Source organism: Schistocerca piceifrons, chromosome 5 (genome assembly GCF_021461385.2).
Source record: "Schistocerca piceifrons isolate TAMUIC-IGC-003096 chromosome 5, iqSchPice1.1, whole genome shotgun sequence".
Classification (NCBI taxonomy): Eukaryota; Metazoa; Arthropoda; class Insecta; order Orthoptera; family Acrididae; genus Schistocerca; species Schistocerca piceifrons.
The window spans coordinates 556,461,779-556,467,388 of NC_060142.1; the positions used below are offsets into that span (position 1 = coordinate 556,461,779).

A 5,610-nucleotide genomic window follows, 5' to 3' on the forward strand; every position below is an offset into this window, starting at 1 on the left:
ATGTATTTATCACTCTGTTAGCCTCCTGCCATTAATCATCTCCAATTCCACTCTTGGCTAGCCGGCTACATCGATCCTTCAGCATAACGAAACCAAATTACACACACACACACACACACACACACATATATATATATATATATATATATATATATATATATATATATATATATATATATATATATATAGAGAGAGAGAGAGAGAGAGAGAGAGAGAGAGAGATAAAATATTGTGCGTTTGGTATCGTCCGTAACACTTACTATAGATGCCTGACATAAAACTCAACTGCACAGGACACGTGCAAGTTAAGCTGTTCCTAAGAACACAGAAAAGTTTTTGAGATAGAATGTATCACAAGGGTAAAGAGAGAGACAGAGAGTGTTGTTTTCTGCGTTTAAAAAAGTCAACGAATTACAGAGACTTAATTACATTCATAAATTATTTTAATTCGTAGATAATTACGTTTAAATTTCAAGCTTCAAAGAGCACATATAAGCCACTGATTAAACAAAAATCCCTTATTAACCTTTAAAAACCAAATCAGATTCACTCTTTTATTAGGTATATTTTTTCCATGCATTTAAATTTGTGTCGTGGTTTTAGTACGATCTACATGTGACGTTCGCTACTATCAAAACTTTATGTAGTTTCAGTTCTAATCTGAAAATTTACTGTTGTCTTTTCATCATTGAACAGGGATTGTCAACAAGCCAAAGAAGATGAAAGATGCCACAGACGTATGGTTAGCGCCAAGAAAAGAAAACAAGAAAGAAACTGTGCTTTTGAAGGGCTTGATATGGCCAAGAATATGGAAAAGCAGTCTTAAGTTTCGATGCAACCTTTATTTCCCTAGACCGTTAGTTTGTATAATTGTATGATTGGTTTCGTTTGTGCCAGTAGGCTTCTTCAGGTCATAAAATAACATTACAGTGTGTAACACGTCATATGCTGTACAATCAGGTACTCAGCAATTAAAACTCGGAACTTGATCGTACAGGAGAAGCAGGAGAAGTAGGGACCCAGTGGCTATACAGAGTGCTGAGGGTGGTGTGGAAGGAGAACAGAATTCCTGAGGATTGGAAGAAAGGAATTATAGTCCCGATCTTCAAGAAAGGGGATAAAAGGAGATGTGAGAACTACAGAGGAATCACCCTGCTATGCCACTGTGGAAAAATCTATGAAAAGATGCTGGAGAAGAGAATAAGAAGCAGTATTGAAAGTAGACTGCAAGAGGAGCAGTACGGTTTCAGACCGGGAAGATCAACAACGGACCTCATATTTGCGGTAAGGCAACTGCAGGAAAGGCACTATGAGTACGGGAAGGACTTAATCATGGCCTTTTTGGATATTGAGAAGGCGTATGATAGTATCTGTAGGGACAAGCTCTGGGATGTGCTGAACGCAAAAGGGATAGATGAAGAGATTACACGAAAAGTCAGAAAAATGTATGAGGGAAGTGAGAGTTGTGTGAAAGTGGGGAGGGAACGTACTGCATGGTTCAAGCTGGAAAATGGGCTGCGACAGGGAAGTGCACTTTCGCCTTTATTGTTTATTATTGTTATGGATGAAATCCTACAGCAAGTATCAGATGCAATTGGAGATCATAAAATGAAAGCAGTGCTTTTTGCCGATGACCTGATGTTATGGGGAAATTGCGTGAAGGAGGTGCAAGAGCAGTTAGATGCATGGGAGGCAACGGCAGCACAATATGGAATGCATTTCTCTGCAAAGAAAAGTGAAATAATCGTCACAACAAGGAAGAAGAATAGGCCAAATGTGGATATAACTTGTGGAGGGGAAAAACTACAAGTGGTAGAGAACTTCAAGTACCTGGGAAGCGTGATTGAAAGTAAGGGGGGAAACGCAATGGAAATAAATGAAAGATGCAGAAAAGCAGGGCAGTTCTACAAATGCATTAGGGGGCTTATTTGGAGCAAGGAGGTGCCACAGAAATCCAAGGGAATTATATACCGAACCTACTTTGTCCCCATATTGACATACGGAAGTGAGACATGGGTAATGCACAAAAGCGACAAAAGTAGAATACAGGCTAGTGAAATGAAGTTCCAGAGGAGCAGGTTGGGTGTAACAAGACGAGACAGATTGCGAAATTTGTATGTGAGGGAAAGACTAAAGGAGGAACCAGTACAGGACAGGATAGAAAAATCAAGACTGCAGTGGTATGGACACATGAAGAGAATGGATGAGGGACGAATTCCAAAGAGGATGTTTGATCTGCAACTGGAGGGGAAGAGGCCCAGAGGAAGACCAAGAGATAGATGGGTGAAGGGAGTGAAGGAATGTGTGATGAGAAGAGGAGAGAACTGGACGAAGGTGGAAGAGGGGGAATGGTGGAAAGACAGAACACGGTGGAGAGGCTTGTGTTCCCGACAGACCCAGCCAGTGGCTGGAAACTGTCCAAGATGATGATGATGAACTTGATCGTACATGTGATGTGATACACTTTATAACGATATGTTACAGTGAGTGACATACCACTCTTTGAATGACATAAAACTCTTTGAACTAGCGGTTAAGCAAATAAAGATTGCATTGAAAATATGTGCCGCTTGTAGCGGAATTGCGGGGACGGTAATAAATAGGAAATAAAGTAACGTATGACGGACAAACAAGGGGCACGTGGATGGGAGACTAAATAAGGCAAGGCAGCATTCATTGCCGCGAAGGACCTCTCTGCTATCAAGCATGAGACTTAGTTTCAGACGAGAGTTTCTGAAAATTTATGCCTATAGCTATTTTTTATTTAAAATTTATGTACTCCATTAATTTGGGAGAGAGACGGGGATACTGCTTTTGGATCTGTTGCCACTGTCTTATATAACTGATAATTTAGTTTTTTTGTATTTTTAACGTCTAAATGGGTCTCAGCTAACATCTTCATCTTTAGAGTAACACCTCTATTCAAACATCTTTAATAGTCTCTTGATTATATTCCAGTCTCTACATTCCCATATAGTTTTTACCAAGAACCAATAACGTTGTTCCTGTGTCTACTTCTTTCAAATTTATTGCAGATTTTCCTCTCCTCGCCGATTCTGTGAATAACCTCCTGATTCCTTATCAGTCCATCTAATTTTCAACACACTTATTTAGCACAAAATCTCCAACATTTCGATTTTTTTTTTAAGTTTTTCCACAATCCATTATTCACTGTATTCCAAACGGACATTCTCATAAATTTATTTCTCAAATTGAGATTAATATTTGTACTTCCTTTGGAGGCCAAAGACCTTCTTGCCCATGCTATTCCACTTCTTATGTCCTCCTTGGCTATATGTGCCAAGAGTCATTTGTCTTCCAATGTAGCAGAGCTTCACTCGTTTACCTGGTGGTCCTCAGTTTTGTTGTTATACGAAGGACGTTTAATAAATAATCTACAGATAGTTAAAACTGTGGATATTCTGTTTTTGCTTCTACGCTGTGTAACATAAAACTATCTAGATGTAGAAAACGGCCCTGCAGGCGTCTCTGGTATTACGACTGTTGAATAACAGAGGTTTACATCAATATCGTACCTTTGCAGTTTGGAAGGTAGGAGACGTGGTACTGGCGGAAGTAAAGCTGTGAGGACGGGCCCTGGGTCGTGCTTGGATAGCTCAGTTGGTAGAGCACTTGCCCGCGAAAAGCAAAGGTCCCGAGTTCGAGTCTCGGTTCGGCACACAGTTTTAATCTGCCAGGAAGTTTCATATCAGCGCACACTCCGCTTCAGAGTGAAAATCTCATTCTGGAACTTGGATAATGTTCCCTCTTGGGTCTTGCCCATATTCTATAGTACCCGTTCTCTCCTACAGTTACTCCCATTTTTCTCAGCATTTCGATAATTTTACGCTATTTTACTTTGTCGAATGCGTTTTACAGGTCGACAAATCTTATGAACGTTTTTTGATTTTCTTTCAGACTTACTTCCATTTTCAACCGCAACGTCAGAACTGACCCCCCCCCCCCCCCAAGGGTCTTTACCTTTCTTGAAGCAAAACCGTCATTTAACAGATCCTGCATTTTCGTTTGCATTCTGCTGTGTATTATTCTTGTCAGCAACTTGGATGCATGAACAGTTAAACTGATTCTTCTGTAGTTCTCAGACTTACATACTTTTGCTACTTGGATACTGTGTGGATGACGTTTCTTCGAAAGTCTCATAGATTCTACACACCACCATGAAAAGCCTTTGGAATTTCCGCCCTATGATTTTGGAATTCAGATGCAATTTTACCTAATCATTCTGCAGTAATTCACTCTCTGTTCTACTACCCTATTCATAACAAATAATACTACCGGAACTGCTGGCGATATGATCCTATGTTCGTCTCACCAGAATTATTCATGTTCTTTCCATTTCCTTTATATAGATTGAGCAATAGTACTTATATTTTAGGATTTTCTTTCCATACCATGCTGAACTTCTGACGTTCCGTTCCCGGACTCGTAGAATCTTATCCTTGCTTTCGTTATTCGATCTTGTTCTCATGGTCACCTCCCAGTGGGTAGTCCCCTCAAGGCGTTTCAATTCGGAATCTTCTGCAAGTGGAGATATTAAATTTTTTTGAATTACACGCCTTTGTATCCACCTAAGGTTATCTAACGCAGTTGTTCCCATTCCCTTCTGCATCATCACGCCGCTCTTGAGTCATCCGTGTACTTGGAAATGTTTACTACTGCAAGGATTGCAGAGTCCCTTCAACATCGGTCCGCTCCTTCCACCTGTTGAAACATCCCCTTAGAAATATTAATGAACTCCTGTGCTGATAAATCTCATACTTCATTTGATTATCAAACAGCTGAGCAGAACTGAACGTACTCAGACATTTCTGTCTTTACTTAATCTGATCAACACTAAACTGACACACAATATTTTTAGCCAAACGCAATCTGACTTTCAATAATGCCTACAAAAGAATGGCCGTGACTGACAATAATCTATACCTTTCATGAATCACTTACCTCACAAAAATCTTCGTCACTTGAACTACTGCAATACAGTGAGCGCCAATACTGCCAGCTAAACGAAAGATTCTAGCTACTGAAGGCACTAACTACTGACAGGCATACTTACCAAATGAAAGATTTTGATAGAGAACAATGTATTTACCCACATAGTGTCCTAAAATCAATATATATACTGTGTGCAGTCTGTGGCTGGTTTGCATTGTTGCAATATTGTAGTGTTGGGCAGTTGGATGTGAACAGTGCATAGCGTTGCGCAGTTGGAGGTGAGCTGCCAGCAGTGGTGGATGTGGGGAGTGAGATGGCGGAGTTTTCAGAGCGTATGATCTGGACGTGTGTCCATCAGAAAGAGTAATATATATATATATATGTTCATGACATCCAATCTTAAAAATCAAAGAGTCTTGCAGACAATATAGCAAGCTCATAAACCACCAGTTGTGCACTCGAAAAGTTTTTGGAATTGTCCTTAGAACCAGAAATGCTGTTAACCAGTCCCTTGCTGAATTATTAACACAGGTGCGAACAATAACAGTCCCAACTTCTCACCTATTGTGCATATACTATGACCAACAGAAATTTGTGCACTGAAATGAATGCTTACAAGTTACTTAATTTGATGAATTAGTGTCTATTACAATTTTA

The 5,610-nt window shown here is 39.8% G+C and overlaps 1 non-coding gene across 1 annotated transcript; it reads left to right on the forward strand.

Moving 5' to 3' along the window:
• The first annotated feature begins 3,605 nt into the window (after positions 1 to 3,605).
• On the forward strand, positions 3,606 to 3,680 carry Trnar-gcg. Its single transcript has one exon. It is a non-coding gene; the product is annotated as a tRNA-Arg (tRNA).
• The last annotated feature ends 1,930 nt before the right edge of the window (positions 3,681 to 5,610 follow it).